The sequence below is a fragment of the Rutilus rutilus genome (genome assembly GCF_951802725.1).
Source record: "Rutilus rutilus genome assembly, chromosome: 12".
Classification (NCBI taxonomy): domain Eukaryota; kingdom Metazoa; phylum Chordata; class Actinopteri; order Cypriniformes; family Leuciscidae; genus Rutilus; species Rutilus rutilus.
This window is the reverse complement of record NC_140217.1, coordinates 28287487-28297214: the sequence shown is the minus strand read 5'-3', so window position 1 is coordinate 28297214 and position 9728 is coordinate 28287487.

Sequence of the window (9728 nt, the reverse complement as noted above, 5' to 3'; positions counted from 1 at the left end):
CTGCACGTATTCGGCACAAAAGATATGCCGATGGACTCTGCCGATGTATGCATAGCCTATAGCATACTTTCAGCAAATTATGTTTATAGAATGGAGAAAAGTGTTTGATTGTTTAATGCATTCATTTACTTCATTTATTTATTTATCTCTTTTTTTTATTACATTAACACTTTATTTTAATAGTCCACTAGACATAAGTAACGTTGCTACTACGTCAACTAACTCTCATTAGAGTATTAGTAGACCGTCTGCTTAATATCTGCTATTATTTTATTTTGATGGTCCCCCAACTGACGCTCTACTGACTACAAGTAACTTTTTATTTATAACTTATTTTATTTAGTAACTTATTCTACCAACCCAAATCCTAACACCTGATCTATAACAGTCTACTAATACTCTGAGAGTTAGTTGACATGTAGTTGCAAAGTCACTTATAGATAGTGTGGACTATTAAAATAATGGTACCATGATACAGTGGTGTATCTAAATTTAAAGAATAAAATAATATAATGAAAACCATCATGAAAAAGAAAATGGTTTTAAAATGTTACAATTAAAAAAAAGGTGTAGCATCATGTAAGTGACAATCTGCCTGGACCGCTTTGAGGCAGTTGGTGTGCAACTATTTATTTTAAGTTATTTTAGTTTTATAAATGTTTTTGTTACATAAATGTCCAATTCAAATTAATAAAATTTTGACTAAAGAAATAATGTGTGTTTGCTAACATGGATATGGGTCACATTAGAAACATATCTAAACAGCATGTTTGTTCTGACAAATAAAAAATGGCCGTTTTTATTCAGTGCGTACAGAGTGAACATGTAAGGCCCCAGTGCGCAGATGTATCACAGATGCTTCACTTTCACTATGAGAAAAAAACAGGCTTGTTATGCACATGACTGGCCAGACTGAGCCTGTGTTTCATATTTAACCATCGATGCCCACAAGCAACGAGCAGCCTGAAGTGTAGGTTTACACAGTTGCCAAGGCAACTGTTTGGGCCCTGGTTGCAAAAGCTGTCCACATGATTCTCTCAGCTCAAGATTAAGCCACATCGTTCCTGCTGACAGTAATGAGAAAGTTCATCATCCAGTTAGAAAATCAAATACTGGAGTTCAGAAAGAGGAAATGCATTTGATAACAGCAGCCATAAAGATTTGTTAGCCTTTGTGTTTGCTAAGACGTGTAATGAAATAAAGGAAGGTTGTCTGAGAGCCGGCGTTTGATAAGTATTTGTAAATCTTGTCATTGGTTGCTTTCACACTAGACTATGCATTAAACTATATTACATTGCCTAGACAGTAATCGCATGAATATTATTATTGATCTACAAAAGCAATCACAATTTGTCGACGAAATATGATTCTACAACGAAACAATGGCTGAATATTTTAATTTCATCAGCCAAATGGGGGCTAGATGATGGTCCAGTAGATATACACCCTATATTCAACACAACATTAGACCCAAGCTCATTGGATGGATGGTCCTGATGATTAAAGAGGGGCTACATGTACTTGAGTTTTGCGTTCCCGTAGTAATTAGATCTCAAACAGGGTGATTTTAAGTATAAAAAGATACATTGCAAGGGCTAAAATGCTATACCTGTCAGTGGGCTTTTAGGGTTTACATTCCACAAACACACAATAAAACAAGAAAATCAATTTAAATGTGGAAAATAAATTAATTAATTTCCTTATTTAAAGGGATACTCCACTTTAAAATGAAAATTCTGTCATCATATACTCACCCTCATGTTGTTTCAGACCTGTATGAATTTCTTTCTTCTGCTGAACAGAAAGGAAGATATTTAGAAGAATGTCAGTAACCAGACAGTTTCTGGTCTCATTGACTTCCATAGTAGGGAAAAAAAATATTATGGAAGTCAATGAGACCAGAAACTGTCTGGTTACTGACATTCTTCTAAATATCTTCCTTTCTGTTCAGCAGAAGAAAGAAATTCATAAAGGATTGAAACAACATGAGGGTGAGTATATGATGACAGAATTTTCATTTTAAAGTGGAGTATCCCTTTAAGTTTAATTATTCAATTATATTATATTATATATATATGAGTGTTTTTATCATTACTAACACTAAAAATCATAACAAAATAATTACTATTCTAATAATATAAAATAAAAATTAACTGAAATTAATTATATATATATATATATATATATATATATATATATATATATATATATATATATATATATATATAGTATATATATGAATATATATTCAGCTACCATGGAAGTTTTTTTTCATTTCTGTTTAGTTGCAGTTAAGTACTAAATTGTATATAAAAATATAAAAAACTTGTAAAAATGACACAAACACAACAAAATTACTAAACCTTTAACTAAAATTTTAATGCAAACAGAAAATATAAAAATAAAATCTAATTAAATATATTAACAAAATCCATAATGGTATATGAATGATAATAAAATAACACAATTACACGTTATATAAAACCTACACACAAACAAATAAATAACTGAATAGCCACTAGGCTATATCATTATGGTAATGAATTTATAAGTGCACTTCATTTATCAGAGGTTTGAGTTGGCTATTTATATTCTGAAACCCTTTCCACTGCTGTTAGGCAAGCCAGTTAAAAATAAAACACATTTCATGGCTAAACCTGTTTACTTTGATTTGCATAAATGCATGAGGGTAATGCATTCAGATATGGCGATTTCCTCCTTTGACTTTTACAGTTATAGGCTACTTCATTGTTTTTGTCTTTAGCAAGCAATACTGAATGTGTGATAGTCGAATACAAATGTAAGAACCAAACATTGATTCTGAATGACGCCTGTGTTGTTTAATCAAATCCATAAACCTACCAACATGTTCATCAGAAGTGGGAGCCAGCGTTAAAAGGCCCATTCACAGACTACAGTGCATCCGACCTCAAAGTAAATTTAGTGTTGTTTGTTATCCCACGTCTTCATAGATGTTGAATAGAACAGAGCGAGTGATGAGTCAGACAGCAGCATGAAGGTCATCACCACACTGACTACAGCCAGATGCAGTGAAGCCTCAATGCTCACAGTCAGAGGACTCTGACGCACTAGCAGCAGCAACTGACAATATGCTTCACCTTGATGAAGTTTTTCTCGCATATTTATCAAGATAGCATTGCATTCCATTGCATTGCATGTGACAAACTTTAATAGCATTTGTCTTCAATTTATGCATTTTTACTTTATTTACAACAGGGTTTCTCAAACTCGGTCTTGGAGGGCCACTGTCCTGCACAGTTTAGCTCCAACCCTGATCAAACACACCTGAGCAAGCTAATCAGTGTCTTCAGGATCACGAGAAACTCACAGCTAGGTGTGTTTGATCAGGGTTGGAGCTAAACTGTGCAGGACAGTGGCCCTCCAGGACCGAGTTTGAGAAACCCTGATTTACAAGTAGAGGAATTTCAACCTGCTTTATTTCCTATTTGTAATTATTTACACAACATTGCCACCTAGTGGGAGATCAGCATCAACACTGGATTCCTGTGTCACCGGATAAATGACCACTGCATAAATACACAATTATGTTTACAAGCAACATAAATCACATTTATTATTATTAATAATACATAATAATAATAACAGTGGTTATACTGTTTTATATTATTTTATTGATTTATTATGATTTATAATTAGGACTCTTAATAATAAATATGTGAATTATACCTATAACATAGTATGCATATTTTAATTTGATTTATTATTAGGCATCTTAAGTGCATGGAATATAATAATAATTATTATTTATTTTATATTATATTATTTTATTACTGGGGCTTTTATAAGTGTGAAATACAGTGCAATGCATAAGTTAATACACCCATGCTAAAGTTGACTAAAAAGAGGAATAAAAAATCTAATTTTGGAAATTGAATTAGAATAGCCCCACATCATCACATAGCATTCACCATACCTAGAGATTGGCATGATTTTATTTCAGTTAGCCTAAAAGCTAGTTTGATTTGCATTGCTCTCAATGCCAATCTCTAGGTATGGTGAAGGCTATGTGATGATGTGGGGCTATTTTAATTCCAAAGGCCAAGGGAACTTTATCAGGATGCATAGTATCCTGGATCCATGCAGTAACTGGCCTTTAAAAAAAAAAATCTGCCTGCCTCTATGGGAATTTAACATAGGGGTGTACTAACTTATGCACCATGTATTTTAAGGAAGAACATTTATTTATTTACGATACATTATTCATTCACAAAGAAAATGGGTGTCCTTAAAGGTTGGATTTTTCCTAATTTTTTTAATTAAGGCATTAAGTTCAATTTCCAAAATATGATTTTTTATTCCTCTTTTTAGTCAACTTTAGCATGGGTGTATTAACTTATGCATTGCACTGTATTTATGCTTTATAATTATTTAATTGTATTATTAGGGCTTTTAAAATCATGAAATAAACTTTTTATAATTATTATTATTTATTTTTTTTAAATGCAATTTTATTTTATTATTAGTGTTCTTAAAAGTGTGAGAATGCTTATATTATAATTTAGATTATTTAAATAAATGTTATATTATATTATTTTATTACTAGGGCTTTTGAAGTACTTATTTTATATGCATTTAATATAATTATCAGGGCTTTTAAAAGCACAAAATAAACTTGTATTACAGTTCATAATTAAGTTTTTTTTTTTTTTTTTTGGGCTCTTAAAAGTGTGAAATGCTTATTATAATTTAGAAATATTTAATTTGATTTAATAAAATAAAATAAAATGACATGACAGTTATTTTTAAGGCACTGAGTAGTACCCATGAAGCAAAGATGGCATTGTCCTTGTCACTTTCTCCGATTTCTTTCTTTTTTTAGTTCCCTAGCATCTCATTCTAGGGAAATTCGAAAAGGTTTTTATAATGTGTGTCAGCAGAGGGCAGCATCTTGCAAAGAAAGAGGAGGACCACAACAGTCTAATAATAGATAGGTGGCAGTCATGAGCCAGCATGTCATGAAAACAACAACATGATTTAAGCACATTAAACAGCTGCTGAAGACCTGAAACCTTTAGTAATTGATCAAAATAAATTATATAACTTAAATATAAATAAATAAATATATTTATATATTTACCACAACTAGTTTCTGTTCCATACCTCTGAAATATAAAGCAACCACATAACAATTGATTGAACATGCCAGTGACAATCACTATGAACCTTGTCAAAAGAATGCAGTCACTCGTTTGATGCAGCCTCAGATGACCCTTTGTGAGCAGGAAATTAAGGGACACTGTGAACACACGCTGAGAAACACATTCCCTTGGTGCGGATAAAAAAAAATGAATAGCTATTCCAGGAAGATGTTACGAATCAAGCACTGTCCGTCCCATCAAGTCACTTGTGTTTATGACAAAGACCCTCAGCCACTGTGACTCTGAGTCATTTGTTCCTCCCGGAATGCCTGCATCATCAATAATATTCTGGCTGGTTGAGAATATACTGAGCAGTGTGATTTTAATGGCAAGTTAACTGTAAACTCCTTATTATTACCTGGTGCTTGCACAGATCGCTTTTTAAATTAATTTACAGTTAATATATATTATAATCAAACTAATATGTAAGGGTCAGCCCCCTGCTGATTTGCAGTCTAAGCGTGGGAAATGGCTTGTTGCTGCTCCCCTGCGAAAAGGAAAAACTGTTTTGTCCACTGACCTTGTTCCTAGGGGCTTTGGAGCCTCCGTCTCCTGTGAATTGGAGCTTTCACAGTCAGTCCGCCCTGTGCATCAGCTGCCATTTCTCATTTCTATCATGTCATCATTGGAGTCCTCACTGTCATGGGAATTTTAAATAATATATATATGAAGAGTTCAGATGCAAAAGCCTCTAAGTGCCATCTGAAATTTTCTTCTAGAATGATCATTTTTATCAAGCTCATATATTTAAGTTCAATAATGTCACTTAAATGGCAATGCAAATTAGCTATTATTTGTCATTTAAGTGAAATTACTTAACTTAAACATACAAGCTTTATAAAAATTATCATTCTAGAGGAAATTTTCAGATGGCACTTAGAGGCTTTTGCATCTGAACTCTTCATATATATATATATATATATATATATATATAATTATATGTTTTATATGTATTATATAATTATAATTTTTGTGGACTTCCAATCTGATGGTGCTTTTCCACCATTCGGCATTAAAATGCATATATAAATTCATGCTGGCCTTTTTAGCAGGGTTTGATTTTCAAAATTACGGAAGGGAAAAATGAATTAAATACGCTACTTCTGTTCCCTTCTACAACTCGGTGTAAAAACTGATTTCATTCTGCCTTTGGAAATTGTGCACAAAAGAGGGGGGAAAAAAGGCCTGAAATGTGAAACACAGTACAGATGCATTCAAGATGTTGGTAGCTTTTCAAACCCAAGGGGTGCAGTTCTGTCTCCATTACTGTTTAATAAGAATGCAACTTAAAAAATGTTATTCTGCACTGCCATTTCCATCCTTAACTGTGGCACGTAGTATTTATTACCTCACCTCAGTTCTTTCCTGAAAAAACACCCAGATGACCACACAGCCATCCACTTACATGTGATGTGAAATTGCATGCTGATCTGTTCTTCAGATCTGATCCAGGAACTTTTTGACAACAAGGAATGTTCAACCTGTTTTGGCCTCAGGCAGCAAAATTGAGAACACATGCTGTTTGAAAAACAACAGCTTTAAAAGACATGCTTCATCGTTATAATAGTAGCATGAAACGCTTGAGGGTGAAATCTCACGTAAGCGGGAGGAATTACATCTCAGGCTCATCATTATGCTCTGGGTGCATGAATATAATTGAAAAGCATCAACAAAGCACATTTCTCTAACATTAAAGGCTGTAGTTTTGTCATTTTAATTTCACATTGGAAAATTCCACAATTCACTTTTAAATTATGCATTAAATTACACTGACAGGGTAACATTTTATTTCAATAGTCCACTTTACTATTCTACTAACTTTGCAATATGTCAACTAACTCTCATTAGAGTGTGTCTGCTTAATATCTGCTAACACTTTATTTTGATTACATTCTGACTATAATGTCAACCTATTCTACTAACCACCTAATAATCTACTAATGTTTATACAGTGGGTACGGAAAGTATTCAGACCCCCTTAAATTTTTCACTCTTTGTTATATTGCAGCCATTTGCTAAAATCATTTAAGTTCATTTTTTTTCCTCATTATTGTACACACAGCACCCCATATTGACAGAAAAACACAGAATTGTTGACATTTTTGCACATTTATTAAAAAAGAAACACTGAAATATCACATGGTCCTAAGTATTCAGACCCTTTGCTCAGTAAGCACCCTTTTGATCTAATACAGCCATGAGTCTTTTTGGGAAAGATGCAACAAGTTTTTCACACCTGGATTTGGGTATCCTCTGCCATTCCTCCTCTCCAGTTCTGTCAGGTTGGATGGTAAACGTTGGTGGACAGCCATTTTCAGGTCTCTCCAGAGATGCTCAATTGGGTTTAAGTCAGGGCTCTGGCTGGGCCATTCAAGAACAGTCACGGAGTTGTTGTGAAGCCACTCCTTCGTTATTTTAGCTGTGTGCTTAGGGTCATTGTCTTGTTGGAAGGTGAACCTTCGGCCCAGTCTGAGGTCCAGAGCACTCTGGAGAAGGTTTTCGTCCAGGATATCCCTGTACTTGGCCGCATTCATCTTTCCCTCGATTGCAACCAGTCGTCCTGTCCCTGCAGCTGAAAAACACCCCCACAGCATGATGCTGCCACCACCATGCTTCACTGTTGAGACTGTATTGGACAGGTGATGAGCAGTGCCTGGTTTTCTCCACACATACCGCTTAGAATTAAGGCCAAAAAGTTCTATCTTGGTCTCATCAGACCAGAGAATCTTATTTATCACCATCTTGGAGTCCTTCAGGTGTGCTTTCATGTGTCTTGCACTGAGGAGAGGCTTCCGTCGGGCCACTCTGCCATAAAGCCCCGACTGGTGGATGGCTGCAGTGATGGTTGATTTACTACAACTTTCTCCCATCTCCCGACTGTATCTCTGGAGCTCAGCCACAGTGATCTTTGGGTTCTTCTTTACCTCTCTCACTAAGGCTCTTCTCCCCCGATAGCTCAGTTTGGCCGGACGGCCAGCTCTAGGAAGGGTTCTGGTCGTCCCAAACGTCTTCCATTTAAGGATTATGGAGGCCACTGTGCTCTTAGGAACCTTAAGTGCAGCAGAAATTTTTTTGTAACCTTGGCCAGATCTGTGCCTTGCCACAATTCTGTTTCTGAGCTCTTCAGGCAGTTCCTTTGACCTCATGATTCTCATTTGCTCTGACATGCACTGTGAGCTGTAAGGTCTTATATAGACAGGTGTGTGGCTTTCCTAATCAAGTCCAATCAGTATAATCAAACACAGCTGGACTCAAATGATGTAAAACCATCTCAAGGATGATCAGAAGAAATGGACAGCACCTGAGTTAAATATATGAGTGTCACAGCAAAGGGTCTGAATACTTAGGACCATGTGATATTTCAGTGTTTCTTTTTTAATAAATGTGCAAAAATGTCAACAATTCTGTGTTTTTCTGTCAATGTGGGGTGCTGTGTGTACAATAATGAGGAAAAAAAAAAAGAACTTAAATGATTTTAGCAAATGGCTGCAATATAACAAAGAGTGAAAAATTTAAGGGGGTCTGAATACTTTCCGTACCCACTGTAATCACAGGTCATATGTGATCACCAAAATGCAATCATACAAATATAAATGTCTGGCTAAGAGTAGTGTATTCCCCATTTCCCTTCACTTTCAGCCAAAGTTTGTAGATTAAGAAGGTCCATAGGGTGGGATATATTTATGGTTCCCACGGTGAGTGTTCCGTTGGCTGGCTATCGCTTGATGATCTAAGAAGTGCTAAACCAGACAGCACAGATTTTCCATGATGGATTAGCTTCAACGTCAAGTTTGGTTTGGCATCTCTTTATCATCCAAATTTAAGGCTTTTGCTTGCATAGTCACTTTATCAGGACCTTCCCTGTCTGCATCAATTGCATTGTCAAGTCTTACATTTAAATGTACGCTAATTTTTATCTTAACTAATAAAAAAGTTTATACACTGTACAAATGTTTTAAATGTTTAAAAAAATACATATTTATAAACATTTAATAGCAATATTAAAATACAGTGACAGATTTCATGACAAGCTCTACTCTAAATAAATAAGGCTATGTACTTCACACAGCCTCATTTTCTCTTTCTTGGTAAAAGACTACCAAAATTTGTATAAATATTTAGCTTCCAGGCCGAATTCTCTATAATTTACACAACTTTTCTCAGTTGTAAGCAATTTGTTTTTCTAAGGATGGGACAGGGAGACTTCGAGGCCATGTTATTTGTCCTTTTTCTACTCAATATGCAGTTATGTAATGGCTCAGATTAATTCAAAGCAAATAATTTATGCAAAGGACTCTTCCCTTATTAAGCCAGGGTCCTCCGGAAAAGCCTTCGCAAATAAACGATTTCATGTAATCAATTTATGCTGCTGTGGGAACATTATTTTAATTTCCTCTCAAGTGACTTGTGCTGGTGCGCTGTGTGAAGACAAACTCTCAGAGGCCTGTGCCCTGCATCATGTCAAGTTTATGATGATGGAAGCTGCCATAAAGATCACAGCAAAGCTGTTTGGCTGGTTCGTGTGTGTAACATCACTTTAAGCTCTCT